The sequence below is a fragment of the Choloepus didactylus genome, chromosome 8 (assembly GCF_015220235.1).
Source record: "Choloepus didactylus isolate mChoDid1 chromosome 8, mChoDid1.pri, whole genome shotgun sequence".
NCBI lineage: Eukaryota > Metazoa > Chordata > Mammalia > Pilosa > Megalonychidae > Choloepus > Choloepus didactylus.
Window position 1 is genome coordinate 145143078 of NC_051314.1, and position 20529 is coordinate 145163606.

Sequence of the window (20529 nt, forward strand, 5' to 3'; positions counted from 1 at the left end):
CAGATAAGCTATTTAACGTTCTGGGGATGCCCAGGAATGACTATGGTCTGTTAATTTCTGATGGATGTAGTAGGAACAAGTTCACTGAAATGTTGCTATATTATGTAACTTTCTTGGGGTAAAGTAGGGACATGTTGGAAGTTAAGCAGTTATCTTACGTTAGTTGTCTTTTTCTTACTCCCTTGTTATGGTCTCTTTGAAATGTTCTTTTATTGTATGTTTGTTTTCTTTTTAACTTTTTTTTTCATACAGTTGATTTAAAAAAGAAGGGAAAGTTAAAAAGAAAAAAGAAAAAAGACAAACAAGGAAAAAAAAAAAAAAAAGATGTAGTACCCCCTTGAGGAGCCTGTGGAGAATGCAGGGGTATTCACCTACCCCACCTCCATGGTTGCTAACATGACCACAGACATAGGGGACTGGTGGTTTGATGGGTTGAGCCCTCTACCATAAGCGTTACCCTTGGGAGGACGGTTGCTGCAGGGGAGAGGCTAGGCCTCCCTGTATTTGTGCCTAAGAGTCTCCTCCCGAATGCCTCTTTGTTGCTCAGATGTGGCCCTCTCTCTCTGGCTGGGCCAGCTTGAAAGGTGAGATCACTGCCCTCCCCCCTGCGTGGGATCAGACACCCAGGGAAGTGAATCTCCCTGGCAGCGTGGAATGTGACTCCCGGGGAGGAATGTAGACCCGGCATCGTGGGATGGAGGGCGTCTTCTTGACCAAAAGGGGGATGTGAAAGGAAATGAAATAAGCTTCAGTGGCAGAGAGATTCCAAAACGAGCCGAGAGATCACTCTGGTGGGCACTCTTACGCACACTTTAGACAACCCATTTTAGGTTCTAGAGAATTGGGGTAGCTGGTGGTGGATACCTGAAACTATTAAACTGCAACCCAGAACCCATGAATCTCAAAGACAGTTGTATAAAAATGTGGCTTGTGAGGGGTGACAATGGGATTGGGAAAGCCATAAGGACCAAACTCCACTTTGTCTAGTTTATGGATGGATGTGTAGAAAAGTAGGGGAAGGAAACAAACAGACAAAGGTACCCAGTGTTCTTTTTTACTTCAATTGCTCTTTTTCACTCTAATTATTATTCTTGTTATTTTTGTGTGTGTGCTAATGAAGGTGTCAGGGATTGATTTAGGTGATGAATGTACAACTATGTAATGGTACTATAAACAATCGAAAGTACAATTTGTTTTGTATGACTGCGTGGTATGTGAATATATCTCAATAAAATGATGATTAAAAAAAAAAAAAAGAAGGCAGAGAGACAGAAGCAAAAAAAAAGAGAAAAAAAAAAACATGACAAGTAGAATGTGACAAAAGGAAAGATAGCATTAAACCAAAGTAGAATAAAGAGTCAGACAACATCAATGCCAAGACTCCCATACCCCTTCCCTACATCACCCCCCACATGCATTTAACTTTGGTATATAGCCTTTCTTACATTAAAGGAAGCATAATACAATATTTCTGTTAATTATAGTCTCTAGTTTGCATTGACTGTATTTTTCCCCCAGTCCCACCCTATTTTTAACACCTTGCAAGGTTGACATTCATTTGTTCTCCTTCATGTAAAAACATATTTGTACCTTTTATCACAATTGTTGAGCACCCTAGGTTTCACTGAGTTATACAGTCCCAGTCTTTATCTTTCCTCTTTCCTTCTGGTGTCCCACATGCTCCTAACCTTCCTCTTTCAACCATACTCACAGTCATCTTTGTTCAGTGTACTTACATTGCTGTGCTACTGTCTCCCAAAATTGTGTTCCAAACCTCTCACTCCTGTCTTTTCCTTTCTGTCTGTAGTGCTCCCTTTAGTGTTTCCTATAGAGCAGGTATCTTGTTCACAAACTTTGTCATTGTCTGTTTGTCAGCAAATATTTTAAGCTCTTCCTCATATTTGAAGGACAGTTTTGCTGGATATAGATTCTTGGTTGGCAGTTTTCTCTTTCAGTATCTTAAATATACACACCACTTCCTTCTTGCCTCCATGTTGAGAAATCCACACAGTGTTATCAAGCTTCCTTGTATGTGATGGATCGCTTTTCTCTTGCTGCTTTCAGGATTCTCTCTTTGTCTTTGATGTTTGATAATCTGATTATTAAGTGTCTTGGTGCAGGTCTATTCAGATCTATTCTGTTTGGGGTCCACTGCCCTACTTGGATCTGTAATTTTATATCTTTCATTAGAGATGGGAAATTTTCATTGATTATTTCCTCTATTATTGCTTCTGCCCCTTTTCCCTTCTCTTCTCCTTCTGGGACACCCATGACATATATGATCCTGTGTTTCATGTTGTCATTCAGTTCCTGGAGACGGTGCTCATATTTTTCCATTCTTTTCTCTATCTGTTCTTTTGTGTGTAGGCTTTCAGGTGTCTTGATCTCCAGTTCCTGTGTGTTTTCTTTTGCCTCTTGATATCTGCTGTTGTATGTCTCCATTGTGTGTTTCATCTCTTGTGTTGTGCCTTTCATTTCTATAGATTCTGCCAGTTGTTTTTTCAAACTTTCGGTTTCTACCTTATGTATGCCCAGTGTTTTCTTTACAGCCTTTATCTCTTTTGCCATATCTTCCCTAATCTTTTTGAATTGATTTCTCATTAGTTGTTTCAATTCCTGTATCTCAGTTGAAGTGTAAGTTTTTTCCTTTGACTGGGCCATAACTTCATTTTCCTTAGTGTAGGTTGTAGTTTTCTGTTGTCTAGGCATTTGGTTTCCTTGGATATGCCAATTAGGTTTTCCCAGACCAGAAAGGGCTCAAAAGGTCCCAGAAGGAGGCAGTAGTATCAGGTCTTAGAAGACTGATACACCCTGTGAGGCCTCAAGTCACTGCGCTTTTTCACCGAGCAGGTGGTACCTGTCAGCCTGTAGCTCCAGACTGGTGTAAGGGGGTGTGGCCATGGCTGTTTTCCCCCAGGTTCTGGGGTCTGGTTCTGAATGGAAGGTGGGTAGTAGAGCTTAGCACCACCTTTTTCCTCTTAGGGAAGATACACCACCTGAGGAGATATCATTTGCATTCAAGTAGTCTCTCTGACTCTGCTATCTCCACCCTTGTCTGGGTCAGAGAGTTGTGAACTGAAAATAGCTGAGGCTTTCTCCACTGAGCCGAAAAAGGGACAAAAAAGCCCCCCTTCAGGGCCAGTCCATGGCCACCCTCAGTTTCACCCATTGGCCTGAGACAGCACCTGGTCCTCTGGGCTTCTCCTCCCTCCCAGAGAGATCCTCTAGCTCCCCAAGGTCAGTCGTCACCAAAAGCCTCTGTCTGCTTGTTGGGGATTCTTAATTTGTATTGAGCAGTCAATGTTTGTTAATTAAACCTCAGTTGGAGCTCAGTTGAGCTATATTTGCTTGTTCAGAGTGCTGCTTTCTAGCACAGTGAGGCTGCAGTTTGGGCTGCCATGGGGAAAGGGGCTCTTGGCTCTGGTCCATAGTCTTTACTTACAGATTTTATGCTGGTATCTCAGGCATTCCTCCCAATCCAGGGTGGTGTATGATGTGTGGACAGTAACCTTTGTCCCCCAGCAGTTATTCCAGGTTATTTACTAGTTGTTCCTGGTTGTTTATTAGTTGTTCCAGGGGGACTAACTAGCTTCCATTCCTCTCTATGCCGCCATCTTCCTGGTTCTCTTCAGGAGTTCACAGTTTTGAGGGGAGGAGGTGGGATGAATGCATGCGAAACAATTAGCCAGAGAGCAAAAAGGACTAAACTGGGGAGGACAGAGTAAAAAACAGAGCAAAGAACAGACTAATGAGGTCTGGATTTTAAGAACAAAAGCTAAGAAACAAACAAGAGCTGACAGTATCCGTAGAGGTTAGAATGGCATTTGTGATATTAAAAAGAGTATTGCATGAAGGAGAGGCTAATCCTGCATATAGCTGTGCCCAAGAGTCTCCCCCTGAGTACCTCTTTGTTGCTCAGATGTGGCCCTCTCTCTCTCTAACTAAGCCACCTCGGCAGGTGAACTCACTGCCCTCCCCACTACATGGGACCTGACTCCCAGGGGTGTAAATCTCCCTGGTAACACAGGATATGACTCCTGGGGATGAATCTCCACCCTGCATTGTGGGATTGAGAACATCTTCTTAACCAAAAGCGGGATGTGAAATGAAACGAAATAAAGCTTCAGTGGCTGAGAGATTTCAAATGGAGTTGAGAGGTCACTCTGGTGGACATGCTTACGCACTACATAGAAAACACTTTTTAGGTTTTAATTAATATTTTGGAACAGCTAGAAGTAAATACCTGAAACTACCAAATTCCAGCTGACTAGCCTTGACTCTTAAAGATGATTGTACAACAATGTAGCTTACAATGGGTGACAGTTTAAGTGTGATTGTGAAAACCCTGTGGATCATACTCCCTTTATCCAGTGTATGAATGGATGAGTAGAAAAATGGGGACAAAACCTAAATGAAAAATAGGGTGGGATGGGGGGATGATCTGGGTGGGGTTTTATTTTTATTTTTATTTTTTATTCTGATTCTGATTCTTTCTGGTGTAAGGAAAATATTCAAAAATAGATTGGGATGATGAATGCACAACTATAAGATGGTACTGTGAACAACTGATTGTACACCATGGATGATTTATGGTATATGACTATTTCTCAATAAAACTGAATTAAAAAAAAAAAAGAATTGCATGAGCACTGCTGGACTGGAATGGACGTCAGCTCTCTGGTTATATCCTGGGTTGACACTGGTCCTTTTGATGGTTTATGCAGTACAGCGGGACAATGTTTCTTGGAGGAAGTGAAGACCAAAGCTGAGATGGGAAGGATGGCGAGCATTGAAAGATGAACAAGAGTGGACATCTGTCAGGCTGGGCAGCCACCCAGCATCTTTTGAACACCCCTCCTCCGTGTGAGGAGTATTCCCATATCATGCGTTCTGCCTCTGGTAGAAGTCAGAAACTTGTTTTCCCAACCTCCCTCATGGCTAAGCTGAGGAATGGACTCTGGCTCTGTTAATCTGATGGCCTTGTGCTGGATTTTGATTTGGAGGGAAGCAAGTGCTTTTTCTGGCCAAGGGAACCCCAGAGGAGGCAGCTGGCTTGGGGGCTGCGGTGCAGACTGGGGGCAGGAGGAGGCAGTGCTATGGGCACCAAACACCATCTGGTTTGGCCACTGTTCTGGCTCCCAGAAATTTTGTGAGCTACCTAGACGCTTTTGTTAATCTTTTTTCTAGTTAAAGTAGCTAGAGTGGGGCTGCCATTTGTGCTCCTCAGGTCTGAACCATTTTCCTATGGCTGGGGGTTATCTGCTTGGAATCGGGTTCCACGGCCCTTCCCCCTGCTATCCTGTGGCCCCCCTTCTCTGTACCCCTCTTGGATCCTCTTCCGCCCACCTCCTCCAGGTGGGCAGGCCCCCGAGTGTGTGCCAGGCCCTTCACCATATACTCTTACTCAGCAAATTATTTCATGATCAGGAACGTGGCCATCACCTCTAGATCATCATTCTCAAATTTTCAGCTAGTGGCAGAGTCAAGAAGGAAAAACAAGCACTGAGGAATCTGTCCTCTTCATGAATCAGCACTCCTTCATTCTTGGCAAACGTGGAGAGTTTGGCACAAACTAGTACATTTTAAGTCATTCAAAGAGCATCCGTTTTGTGGGCAGAAAACTAAACATTATCTTTTACCCAACATCATCTTTTAGTCATTTCCTTTCTATCTGCCATGCACTTAGAATTAAATGCAACCAGGCTGCTTCAAATTGTTAGCCTAGGAGAAGGTAGCTCTGAACAGCAAATTAAGGGCAAACAATGACAAGGACAAGAGGAAGGAATTATGATGCAAAATCACAGGCACCCACAAGACCTCCCAAATTAATTTTGACAAAACGGCCTGAAAACCCAGAAAAACCACAAATAAAGCATGCTTGCCTTCCTTTTCCCTTTCATGTTCAAATGACAGTTTATACTTTTGGTTAGTTTTCTGCAAATGATAGCATGCGTTTATTTTATAACTTCTCATTCAAACTCCAAAGCAAATATTCTCAATCTCTCTCTTAAAATCACATGCTAACATGGAATACTCCGGAACATAAAGTCCTTTGTGGTTTCTGCTGGGAACAGAGCTGTGAGAACCACTTTCACCTGCTTTTGAACATCCTGCACTTCTCACATGTGTTCTAACCACTTTATCTTGGAAGAGAAAGTGAAGCTCCTGGGCTCTACCTGTGTATGCATGTGTGTGGTTTGTTTGTTTTTGTGAAGTGTTTGGCTTCGTTTGCCCACTTTTCATTCCCTTTTATATCTACCCAATTGGCCTCTATCCTGGGATTTTAAATTTTTTTTTCCTCTTGGTTTTTACAGTGGTTAGTTTCCATAGCAACTTTCCCACCCCACCCCAAGTTGGAACCCAGCATTTGCTGGACTACACATCAGGGGCCCTGCAGAAAGAAAGCCCATTTCCACCAGCAGTTGAAGCAAAGGCTCTCACCCTGAGCTGCCTGGGACTCCTGGAGCTGCTCAATGTCAGGGAAGGCAGCTGGAAACCAAGTTGCTATACTTAGCCTCCAGCACTATGATTAACTATATTCAACCCAAATTCAGGGGAGCTACCGTGGCTTTTCATCTCTTAAATAAAACAGTAAGAGGTTACTTGATCATTGAAAAACACTTTCCAAATGAGAGGTTATATTTAAAGTGTTACCAGAGCAGAGGGAGATTTTACCCCCTCACCATTTAGTGCTACCATTTTACAATACTGGCATGTTTGGAATGTCTTTATATAGCAACCTGCATCCACATCTGTCTTTCAGGGGCAACTTTCTAGCAAATTATTTCATTTCTCTTATAAACATAAAAGATTCATTTTACTTTCTAATCTGACACAATTAGAATGCACTTTTGTTACACTATTATTTTCTCCAGGTTCACACAGTGAATTTGCACTTTATATTGCTCAATTTTATTTTCTTCTCAAAATTAATGAATCAGACCCTCCAAGAAAATTATATATTTTTAAGAAATACCCAATATTGTTCAATAAAAATCTGCTACTATGTGCCTTTTCCAGGACTCCTTCACATCCAACTTCCATTTGCACTAAAGCATTTGGCAATCTTTGCATGCATTTAATTCTAAAAGTACTCTTCATGTGGTGTTCCTCTGAAAAGACCGAGACTTCTGTTCTGTCCCTAGTAGAGAAAGGACAAATGTGGGCAAATTTGGGGAGATGAATCTGCCAGGCATTGGAGCTTTCCCTACCCACTGATCGGCCCCTAAGTCCTTCTGCTCACACACACCTTCTGCTCTTGCTTGTCCCAAGAACTGCCCTGAAACCTCTCTACTGAGCTGACATCACAATGTCTTCAATTTGCTGCCATAGCCTGGGAACTAAGAATACACTTTGTGCTTTTTTTTGTGCTCCACAATCACTGGCAACTGACTCATACTCTGAACCTCCAGAAAAGACAGCTACTTGGTAGACTCAACAGTTACAGCTTCACTGTGGAATAAGGGAGAGAAGAGATAGGTGCTGTTTGTGTGAGCCGCTACTACTGGCCACCCACTATCTGCAGGGCATGTGCTTTGAGCTTTTCCTCCATTGCAGTTTCATAGTCCCAACAGGATCTGCACACCACAAACTCTCTCCTAAACCCCTCGGCCCTCTGTGTCTCCCATACATATACTCTGTCCTGGCAGAGCTACTGGGAGATCTCTAGGCAGTGAGCAGATTTTCCCCCTCTCTATAAGAAATGTGCATGAGGCTCAAACTGATGATCATTCCATTAACAATGCTTTCTAACCAGACTCATGGAGAATGTTGAACGTTGAAATACACAAGCAAAGGTATCCACGGAGGCACAGCAACTAAGGAAATTAGGATATATACATAAAGACTACATTGACTTTATATTCTTCCCCTCACTTTCAACACTCCATAATGGAAATTAAAAAGATGTAAGGACTAACAGCCTCTTGCAGGTTTGGGGGAAAGAATCCTTTTAATTCCTGCCTATCCATTCACCAGTAAGCTAAGCAGCAGAAGTCATTCTCTGTTTAGCATCAGCACAAATGAGGCTTTCTGGGGCTGGTGCTACATGCACAGTTAGGAATACAGAACAACTATAACTCATTACATTCTTGCAACCAATCAAGGAGTTACTTAGACAAAGTACTGCTGGATTGACCTGCTGCAACCGTACAACTTACATAGAAAACTGAGTGTTCACAACAAAATAAATAACAATGTTCCAAGATCTCACCTGAGAAACAGTTGCCTCATCAGATACACATCTGACAGCAACCCTCTTTATATGGGCATCAGGAATTGTATGTAGCTTTAAAGGACTATATGATGACTCCCGGGGAGGAATCTGGACCTTGGCATTATGGGATGGAGAACATCTTCTTGACCAAAAGGGGGAAATGAAATAAGCTTCACAGGCAGAGAGATTCCAAAACGAGCCGAGAGTTCACTCTGGAGGTCACTCTTATGCACAATATAGACAACCCTTTTTAGGTTCTAATGAATTGGGGTAGCTGGCGGTAGATACCTGAAACTATCAAACTACAACCCAGAACCCATGAATCTGTAGCTTATGAGGGGTGACAATGGGATTGGGAAAGCCATAAGGACCACACTCCCCTTTGTCTAGTTTATGGATGGATGAGTAGAAAAATGGGGGAAGGAAACAAACAAACAGACAAAGGCACCCAGTGTTCTTTTTTACTTTAATTGCTCCTTTTCACTTTAATTATTATTATTGTTATTTTTGTGTGTGGGGTAATGAAGGTGTCAGGGATTGATTTAGGTGATGAATGTACAACTATGTAATGGTACTGTGAACAATCGAATGTACAATTTGTTTTGTATGACTGCGTGGTATGTGAATATATCTCAATAAAATGAATATAAAAATAAAGGACTATATGAAAGCAAGCTTACTTATCTAGGGAGAAGCTTCTCCAAAAAAATGTTCAAGACAATTAAAAATAAAAGAATATTTTGACTGTTCAAAAGAAATAAGTATGGAGCAGTTATGAATACAAAAATGATAACTGGAGCTAGAGAAATCTGTGGTCCCATCTTTCAAGAACGTCTCCCCCCCCCAAAAAAAAACAAAAAAAAATAAAATAAATGCATATATGTAGACCTAACAATATCTTCAATTTCATCAGATATAGTAACGCACAGAAATGTAAATTTGGTAAATATGAATAAGAGAATTCTGATGATGAAATACTGTGGGAAAGTACTCAGAAGGATTTGCAAGAAAATCCCTACCAGAAACCACTTTAAAAAGCTTCCATTTTCTTGAGTGTTTTAAAATGTTCACAAAAACACAAACTCCCCATAAGAGGATTTGAGAGAATCTGGGAACTGCTAAGTTAATAAGCAATAATAAGCATGTCTATAAACTTAACTTTCACACCTGAGCCAACCTTCGAAGAGCTGCTAGAAGATGCTGGTGAAGTGGCTGCCAAGGAAACCTGACTGGAGGGGGAGAATTCTGCATGTGTTTGTGTGTGTTTTTTTAGTTGCATTTGTATTTAAAGATACTCATTTTCAACTTTTTGTTTGTTTGTTTGTTTGTCTAGTGGGAGGTCAAGAGCAAAAGTACATAGCATTTATTTTCAACAAAGCAGGCTTATGACTTTTACTGTTATTACATTTTAGCAAGTCATTTCTCTCTCTGGAAGAGATCCGTTAGAAACTGTTACATAGGAGTTAGCAATGCGGGAGCTGCTTCACTGATTACTTTCAGAATTAGAGAAACAAGGGAAAAAAAGACAAGCTGGAAGCATGCTGTAAGGCCGCGAATGGCCCGAGTGTCTGAAGCTCTTAGACACCTGAAGGATTATAAAAGAAAGGAAAAGGTATTTGAAAGAGTTGAAGTTTAGTGAATGCAGTGGTGAAATTTCAAATATGCTTATGTTTCCAAAGAAATAGAGATATTTAACAAGCAACAGTGAACATAATTCTTTGTTTTTTGTTTTGTTTTGTTTTGTTTTTTGCTGTTTCAGGAGAAGCTTATATTTTAGGGCACTTTAGGGTCTTCTTTATGAACATTAATGACTACTGGGGAGTTTGCAAAGAATGCAAGTCTTATAGCCAAGTAGTCTGGGGCTTGCTTCCAGGCTCTGCATTTATCAGTTGAATGGTCCTGGGCAAGTCCATCAACTTCCTTGAAATTCCACAAAAGAGGGAAATTGACTGTCTTGAAATCACTGTAGTATTTGTTGGTTTCTAAGGTGTCTGTTAGCACACAGTTATTCCTGGCCTTGCTCCTTGCAAGCATCCCACTAACTTGGTTAATCGAAATCTCAAATTCACCACCTCCACTGCCACCTCTCCAAAAGCTTCTCGATGAAAGAAAACTAAAAATGGAAAGACAGTGTGCTTGACACAGCACAGGGCCATGGGCTCTGACAAGCCTGTGTTTGAGCCTCATCTCTACCACATAGTGGTTGTGCAACCCTGGGTAAGGTGCTTAACGCTCTTAACCAGAGTTCTCTCATCTGCAAAAAGTGGAGATAGTAATAATAATCCCCATAATAATCTCATACAGCCAGAGTGAGATAACCAGTATAAAGTGCTTAGCATGTGGCACAGCACACAGAGTTTAATAACTGTTACTCATTGTTGTTATTAGCTTATGGCCTCCCAATATTTGACTGCTCAACGAGGATCACCAAGGTCTATAGAAAGTTTTCAAAAGACCTTCTGAAAAGATTCATGGAAGGAGCTAACCATGGCTGCCTAGAATGCATGGAAGACTTCTTTCCTGTTCACACCCATTGCCAACAATTCCCAAGGGCACCAAGAGATGGAGAATAGCAGAAGTCACGTGTGGTGGTTTGGAGAGATGTACCTGAGAAAAACATGTTCTTAAGCTAAATCCACTCCTGTGAACCCTCTGTAAATAGGACCCTGGGATAAAGTTATTTCAGTTAAGGTGTGGCCCACCTCAATCAGGATGGGTCTTACTTCTATTATTGGAGAACTTTTTAAGAGAATAAAATTCAGAGAGAGGAGAGAAAGCCATGGAAAGCAAAATGCTGAAGGTCAATGGAACCCAGAAGAGAAAGGAGTGGCCAGGAGTCTACCATGTGCACTGCCTCATAAGAGAGGAGCCCAGGATCAAAAATCACCGGCAGCCAGCCCCAGAGCACCAGTCTTTGAGAAGAAAGCATCATCTTGATGACACCTTGATTTGGACTTTTTCCCAGCCTCAAGACTGTGAGCTAATAAATTCCCATTGTTTAAGCTGACCCAATGCACGGCATTTGTTATTTCAGCCAGGAAACTAAAACACCACTGTTGGGGGACAATTGTTGGGGGACAATTCTCCACGGGTCTCTTATGTTTCTGCACATCTTCTGGACTATTTTTGTAAGGATGTTTGCTATAGTGAACAGCCTGGCAAGCTGAGCTACTATCTCGCTCTGGAGAGGCATGTTTACTGTGCACTATAAAAGATTCAGGTTCCCTAAGTTAAGGGTTTTCCTTCCGCCACCACCGAGTACACAGGTATACCAGCTGGCCCACTTTGCATTGCTGTGTGGGAATTAGGGCTTGGAAAACTGAAGCAAGAGTGCTGGTTCTCTGCCTGTTGCTTTGCTGTGCGTAACAAGCAGTCCTTCGTCTCTGACCTAGAAGTTTTTTGTCTCCTATCAGCATCCATAAGGGAGGGTTAATTTGCTGGGTGACACATAGGGCAAAACCCCAGAACTTCACAGCTCCTGACAGCCACTCAGGAACTCAAGGAACTCCAGGAATTATGAAGCCACCGAGGCAGGAAAGGAGTGAGCTGGGGTCCTAGAAGAGGGGGCAGGAGGACGTAGGAGAGGGTACAGGAGAAACAGTGGAGACAAGACAGTCCCAAGTTTTGGGTAATGATTTCTGGTTTACAAAGTTTTCTTTTTATGAGTGGATTTTCAAATTCTTAAATGACCCTCTGTCAGGAATGGCCACGGTTTCTTTTTCTCTTGGCAATTCTAACCATCCCACACCTCACAGCCAGCTTACTCTCAGCTCCCAGCCACTCTGCTCTACTAGTTTAAATGTTCATTCTAGTATGTTCCACGAGGTCCCAGCCTTCCCCAGAGGACAAAAGGAAGGAAAAGCAGAATCTGAGTGTTTTCCATCCCAAGCATTAGTGGGTGTTTCGTTTGTTTTTACAGCATCCTTTTAATCCTTAAGTGTTGCAAAACCTCATTAGGTCATCCATCACAAGCAACAACTGAAATGTAGAATCAAAAGTATGTGATAATTAGGTTGCCAATTGCTATTCATTTTAAAATTCAAAAATGTACATTTGTTTAGTGAAATATGATTTCTGCCTTTTATATCTGTTTGAATAAATACTGTTTTGAGACAGCACTGTAAATGATGCTTACTCTTGTATATTAGAAAACCTTCTGATATTCTGATTAATACCAATATTTATGAAGTCCAATTTAAAGGAGTTTTCTAAGAAAATACTTTTCATAACACATTTTAAATTTTCTCTCTCATCTGAGGGAAAAATTTCTGACTATTCTGAACAGTAAAGTACTGGTTCTTGTGATTCTTTTTCACAATTAACACCAATATATAATATTTTCCACACCGTTTAAGTTTATAAAACAATACTTAATTTGTGCCAAAGGGATTAACCTTTCACTTTTTAACCTGTATAACTCATGTTCTGGCAACAATTTCAATAAAGGGATTTTATTTTCCTCTCTCAGCTTGAAAAGTAAGTTTCACACTCTTTCTCATTGCCAACTCCATTAACAATTCTACAACATAAGTAGATCAAAAAACAAAAACGGAGAATCCCCCCAAGTTGCAGCACAGAAGTCTGCCATATTTTGTCTTTTACTTGGAAATCAACACTATGTTTATCTCTCCCCCACAAAGGCATTATTAAATGTCACCTTTCAAGTGGGTCACAGATGCATAATCTACACTGAATCATCATTTGGCTCTGACCAAAAACGCAATCATTATTAAGGTGGCAGGGCCAATGACTGTGCCCCAAAGAGAGCAGATCACCCAAAGGAGTTACAAAACTAAGCACGGGCAGAAAAGTGCAAACATGAAGGAGTTCAGCACGAACTGCTCCTGAGAGGCTTTTCCTGCACTTGAGCACATGGAGAGGGCTGGTCCACTCCAAGTCAGCTCCCTGGATGGACAGCATAGCTTCCCACCAGGTACGTGAACTCAGAAAAACTAGGAAGGGGGGAAAAGTTGGAGGAAGTGTCAGATGCTCCATCCTCACAAGGAAGAAGCAATGGGCTGCTGGCTGTGCATGTTATAATCTCCAACCCTTTGTTTTATAGATGAGAAGCTTGAGGTTCTTATTCAAGATTACACAGCCAGTTCCTAACCGAGATGAGTGAGGAGGTGACTCAGTTTTTCCTCACTGAGGATAAGCCATGAACAGATACAGGGTAGAACTAGCTATATTTATACTTGCTACAAGGAAGAACTAAAAGTTTTCACTGCATGAATGAACAGCAAGTTCTATATCACAGAAGATGTTCAAGCAGAGAGAGGGAAAAAAAAAATGCCTTATCAGGGAAACACAAAGGAGGATTAAGTGTCCGACCTAGTAAACCTCCATGCTACATTCCAGATTTTAGATATCTATAAAATAACCAAAGCTTTCAGGGCACTGAATGAAAAATTACACCTTTCAACAGCAGAGAGTCAATGAAGATTTTTGAACAGGGCAGGGAAGTGATTCACCTTGTAACCACATGCAAAATGGACTGCAACATAGAGGGACAGGCTGGCCAGACAGGAGATCACTGTGGAAGTCCAGCACAGAGAAAAGCTGGCTGGTGCATGTGTGCACATGTGTACACAAATGCATGAAAGTGTGGGCAGAAACAGCAGGGGAGTTTCTGACCCTCTGTGGACACAGGTAAGGAGAGAAGCCTGGGTGGAGGGTCTCATAGTTGGGCTCTTCTCAAAATATCCCCAGGGAATGGCCTGATAGCCTGATAGGAAAGTGCAAAGGAACCATCCGTGTAGAGCATAATCAAAGTATAACATGATAATTACATCATGGGTATCATTTTAGCTCATAGCTTGATTGTACATTTCTTCCTAGGGTTGGCCCCCAGCCTCATACTCTGGCACATATTTATCAGAATTATTTGATTAAAAAGATTTTAAGTGATGGATCTAAGTTGACATGGTTCACTGAGATTGTGACAGGTAAAGTAATTTTGGTTCTCCTTTGAAAAAGTCATATTAAAAACATGCATAAGAAAAAATGTTTAAATCATCCTGTCATCAATATCAGTAAATTTAGAGTCATTTATGTAGTTTTGTGCTTTATTTTCCCCTAGGATTAGATTTTCTTTTTAAAATTGACTGTCAAGGCCATCCAATTAGTGGCAAAGACTCTCAAGGACAACCCAAAAAAATATAAACAAGGGTAGAGGCTAAAAACTGCATCCTAAACACAACAATCTGCACACAGAAAACCAGCGATTACTCCTGAGTCCACATTCTTCTGCACAATTAGGTCATATCTGCCTTCTCCGGAACTAAATCCAGCCAACATCCATCATGGGTAACACAACTGCCAGGCCAAGCTTCCAAGAGCAAGGCTTTCCGTCTCGCCACAACCCCAGACCTCAGGATCCTCCCCAGGGCTTCCTTCTTCTGTGGTTTTGGGTTGTTACATTTCAGGAGTGCCTGTACCAACTCAGGCCCAGGGAACTGTGTGCCTGCTCGGTGATCTTGTTTCCTGCCTCCACGTGCTGACCCAGATGTGTAAGGATGACACGTGGACCTATCCTCATCAGGGCAGGGCAGATAGTTGGACGTGTTTTTCAGGAAGTTGAGAATCAGCACAAATCCCAAAACTACCCACTCTCTTGCCCGGTGCCACACACATGGTCCAGGGAGGGGCTGAACACATGCTCTTGTCAAAACACACATGGGGCTCTAATAAGCTGTGCTAACAGGTCATACACAGGATTAAGGAGTTAAGATTTCATTGTAAAATAGGAAAAGAATTGCAGACAACACAACAACAAACACAAAAAATGTGAATATATTCTTTCAATATTGAGATATGTCTTTTGCAACCAACCTACCAGTAAGTACTAAGAGCTTACTTGGTACACAGTAAACAGTGTGGGGAAATGAAAACTTACTTTGAATTATTAGAAAATATTAAACATCTTTGTAATTCTCATGCTGTCCATACCCACACATCAATCTTTCAAAATCAGTGGCTGTTATGTACACAATCTAGAAGCAATACATTTATACTCTACTTCCAAATGAGTTTCAACATACATCAGAGTACACAGAATTTACTTAAGAAGGATGTATATTTAATGCCAGAAAGCAAAACTGTTACCTCATTGTGAAAGTTAATAAAAGCTGGGGGAGGTTCTCAAGAGAAAGTCTTATAAATAGACACACATCTGCTAACATTTAGTTTTTAAAAGCAGAAAGCTAGTTTTTAAAGATACGGAATCGATCAGACATGTTATCTCTATAAAGTCTATATGGATCAATATTACCATAAATAACTGCTCTAATTTTTCAACTTTAAAAAAAACAAAAGCAGTAATAACACAAACATCTATTCCTTGTTGCAAGCCTGGTCCTACTGTATACTTTGGACATTCAGTTTTCTTGCTATTTCCTACAGTTATGTAGTTTGTCATGAATATAATACAAATTAATAACAAGCAGAAATATAGTTTATCTTATTTTATAATTCACATATGTTCTGAAATGACCAATATTCAAAGTAAGCTGAACATATGCTCCCTAAAGTAAACCATAATATTCATTGTCTAAGCTTACAATTCTCCTAGTCTAAAATGAGTTACTCAATTCAAATTCAATTCAATTCAAAATGTGAATCTGAATGCACAAAAGAAACATCTAGCAAAATATTTGAAGGTGAAGAATCTAATCATATCTAACTTCTAAAGGCTTGCTTTATGATTTGAAGGAAATTTGCATTTTCTATGCCTTCTTTTCTGCAAGATGAAAAACAAATTATTAATTAAAAACACAAATATTATTTAATGATTGTGATCATCAAATTATTTTTACTTAATGACTGGGTAAATTTTCAGTTAGGAGGAGAGAAGAACACAAAGCTGTGTTTAGTTGCTAAACCCTGAGCTTGGATTTTGGAGGGCTCTGTGTTTGTACTTGAGGAACAAACATAAGCTGTCTTTTGGATCTAGCACCCACCAGCCTGACCATAAAAGATGGGTGAGCTTAACTAGCCAATTATACTTGATAGCCAAATTTTCTTTCTGACCCTGAAAGACCAAATATGCAGAAGAATGACCAGTTTTCCACTCCTGCTGCAATCCCTGCAGTGGGAAGGCATGGATCCAGGGAAAGAGCTGGTAAGCAAAGAGTTTGGTGGAAAAGTTACATAAAATTGACTGTGGGATATTACAGCTATCAGATAGCTATCACACAGGTTCTCTTACTCAAGCTTTACAATAATCTTGTGACATAGGCAGAACAGATTTTACTACCTCAGTTTACGATAAAGGAAAGGGTGACCTAAAGAATCCTCAAACTGTTTACCAGACAATCAAGATTAAAATCACAATTAATGAATCCAAAATTCATGCCATAAAAAAGCTTAGCACATTATTCACATTTTCTCAAAGTGATTATGTAAACTAGAAATCAAATTCCCCAAACTGAATCTCAGCTTTCTAACAGCATGACCGTGAGCTTAAGGTTCTTTATTAAATATTGCCTGTCTTTTAAAAAATAGGCCACTTGCAGTCTAAGCATGTGTGTTTAAAAGACTGAGTAGTCTTTTGTATTTTTATAGGAACAATAGGGGGCATGCATAAATACATATGCTTTATGTGCCAGCTCAGGTACCTTCCTTTCTCAATGCAGCATTTCAAAAGTTTCCATCTGTATTTAGCATTTCAGTTAAATGGACAGGAGGGAGAAGATAGAAAAAAAACTAAACCCATATTCACTTTTAATTATTTTTGACTCACTGTGCTGCACAAGTAGGGGAAGGCATTTAAAGGCATTTAAAGACACCAGTGCCTCCTCTATGCAAATACTTTCGATTCCTACCAAACAGATCCGAACACCCTCCTGTCCTAAAAGAGAGTAGTAATACTGCATTATCCCCACACATCCTGGGATTCCCCTTACAGGGGCTCTCTCCCCCTAAACTCTGCTCTGGATGGCTCCGATTTATATCTGGTGTGGATTTCTCATCCTCCTCTCCAGCTGTGTGGTGAGGGTGGAGTGCGGGGCTCTCCTGACCCTCAGGAAGGAGGAGCCACTTCAGCTTTACGCTGTACCCTCTGCACCCCTGAAGAACAAAGCTCTGAAGCCCTGGAGACCAGGGAGCTGCTGGGTGAAGCACCCCCCTCTCCTGTGGTGCAATCCTTTGCAGAAAGGGTGGTTTTGATTACAGCTCCAAACCGGTGACCAGATAGGGCTGGACCTGGGGAAGGACTGACACGCCCAGGAAACCTGAAGGCATATCCTACAGGAGCGAGGCTTTAGGGTCATAAAACACATTTCCTTACATTCATTCACTCGATCATTCGATGTTCTTGCAAGGCATGTGACGTCTGCCCGTTTTCAAAGACAAGGAAGTAAACTCAGAGAGGCTAAGCGACCTGCCCGAGGCACTCGGCTGGCACGTGGCAGAGCTGGGGGGGGGGGGTCACATGCTCTAGTCAGGTGCACTCGCTGCTGTATCAAAGCTGCCTCAGCCTCAATGGAGGGTGCGCGCCTGCTGACAGGCTCAGCCCCCCAAGCCCCCTGGCCGCCTTTCCCTGAACTCTGAAGTCTGCTGCTATGCAGGGAGGTTTTGAATATTTTTTAGCCATAGAGTCCTTTCTTTTAAAAAACAAAATAGCGCAGTAAAAGTGGAACAGGCTCTGATTAGAGCCGGTGGAATAGGTTTGGGGGGACAGGGTGGGGGGCAGTGGGGCAAGGTGGGGGGGCATGGTGTGGTGAGACGGGGGAGGGAGCAGAGGTCACAAAAAGGTCATGAGGAGGTGAGGACGGGGGAGGGGAGGGGAGGGGAGGGGAGGGAGTGAGGTGGGCAGAGCAAAGTGGCCTCAGGCCCCACCTTCTTAGGAACCCTCATCTGTCTGCCTGCACCCCGACTGGGCCACTCAAACTGTGGGTTCCAGACCACTGCCCGGCTGCAAACTGAGGTATCTGTTAGTTTTTGTTTTATTTTTAATTTGGCACTAGAATGTAAATCAACCAGTGTACTAAGCTCAGCGTGTTTTTTATTTGGGAACAAGACGTTCCTGAAGACGTAAGCAGGCCCCGACTTCCACTCTGATGCAGGTTCCTCCTCACCCCGTGAGCCACCGGCAGGAGCTGGGATGCAGCCCTAGGGCACCGGGGAGGACAGAGTCTTTGTCCCTGCAAACCCATTTAATTTAACACCTACTGCAGAATCAGGGGCACCGCCCTCCACCTCGCGACTGGACAGCTATGGATGTTAGAAAACCCTACCTTTTCCTGACCTAAAAAATTAACTTCCTATATGTAAATGTGTCTCCTCGCTCGTGCTAACTCTCCCTCTGGAGTCAAAGATTAAAACGCATCGTCCCTTCTAAATTGCGAGCCTATCAAGACCCTGGAGATGAAAATATATAAACCAAGTAGGTATACTTCAACAATTACAGTGAAGGCATCGATCCTTTTCAGATCACAGTAGACCCGGACCTTTGTAGATTTTTAAACTTTTGTGGCTTTGTGTATCGTTTGCCTTTTTACAATAAAGTACACTCAGACTAAAAGGAAAATTAGGGTGCACAAAAACATTCCAAGAGTGAAGAAAGACATAGTCCCCTGTGGTACACTCTCCTTGTACTACTCACACTGTCATCCTTAATTGGGAGAAAAAAACAAGATGCATGTATGGAAAGCGTTCTGGCATTTGCACGAGTGTGTGAGCAGAGGAAAGGAAGCCTCTGTGATCTTTAAAGAGGGCTACTGGCATCCTGTTGGAACCCAACAAGACTTCCGCGGAGCCCGCCCTCATACAAGTGGAGCTTGCCCTGGCCCATTTCCTGAGTCACAGGATCCATCATGGCACACAGGCAACCTGGCCTCTCCTCCAATGATCTATGAAGCCTGTTCTGTCTCACAGACTTTTCCTGTTGACGATGTGCTTCCTGATCAACTCCGGAAATGTCATTTTCCATGGCTCAAAGCTGGTGACGCGGAGGGGTGGCTGGCTGGGAGTCTGGCCGTGGGCTGTTATCATGGAGCAAGCACCACTCCACATTTGGGAAGGGTTTCAAATGGAAGGCCACACTTGCACAGTGTCATGAAAACACAGGCTTCAGCATGCATCTCATCATCACTGAGATTTGACATGACGGGCAAAGAAATGTCCATTTCCTAATGAGCCCTGGAAAGCCAGGCAAGCATTGAGCCTGTCCTGCATAACAGAGAGCTGAGCCAGCCCCATCCAGGACATTTTCCACACCAGTTCCCTTTTCCTCCAGGAACGGCCTTATCCTTCCTCCCATCACAGTGCTGTATTCTCAGACTCCAGTTTGGAATTAGGGAAAGAGTCATCCTCGGTTATCTGGTTTTCTAAAAATCAACTTTATTGAGGTATTATTTACCTACTATAAAGTTCATCCATCTTTGGGGTAGTTTGGTGGATTTTGACACGTTTACATCCACGTAACCACCACCACAGCAGAGATACAAAACATTTCCACATCCCCGAGTCCCCTGTGCTCTGGTTTGTTCTGATCCACTAAGACCATCTAATCCAGAAAGGCATATGGTAGAGTAGTCGAAGGCAGCTCCCAGCAGCTCCAGAGCCAAGCTGCTCTGCCCTGTACTATCTGTGTGACTGGGGAAAGCTAAGCATCTCTCATTGTCTCGGTTTCTCCATCTGCAAAATGGTAAGAGTAATAATATTTAAAACATCGGGCATTATGGGTGAACTGCATGACTTGATATGTGCAGTGCATTTAGGTTTGTGCCTGGCACAAAACTACCCCCTATTAAGTGTCAGCTGTTTGTATGATTGTCATCATCATTATCATCAGAAATGTCAACATCCATGGAGGGCTGAGCTTCCTTCTCTAAGATGGAATTTTCTGGGGTGCTCATGGGGAGGGTGCCTGTCACAGGGCGTTGGGGAAATCACCATTCATAACATGTCATCCCATTATTCTAACAGATTTATTCACAAATATTTCAGGAAATACCCCTCTTGACTAAAACAATTTACCATACTCTGTAACCAATCAAGACCACTAAGAGGTGGATCACACTTGTCAAGCCATCCCCTCCCCTCCTTGAGACTAACTTGGTATCCCCAGGTCACCTCAGTCCTCAGCTCTGACCTTAGGAAGCTGTGATGGCCTTTCTGTTGGGGACAAAAGGGGTCTGGAGGGTGCAAGATTTTTACCTTATTTTTCCCTGACCCTCAACGTAAGGCATATCTACTATAAAAAATTAACAGAACGCACAAAAAATGTAAAGAAGTAGGGGTGAAAAAACCCACACATTTCACCCCACTTCCCAGAGGCAACTAAATCTAACTATTTTGGCAAATTTCTTCTC

General features: G+C 42.1%; 1 protein-coding gene across 2 annotated transcripts in view; it reads right to left on the reverse strand.

The window, feature by feature from the left end:
* Window positions 1–20529, reverse strand: part of FAM171A1 (family with sequence similarity 171 member A1) — a 152155-nt gene that overhangs the window by 84962 nt on the left and 46664 nt on the right. The gene's annotated exons all lie outside the window — the stretch shown is intronic.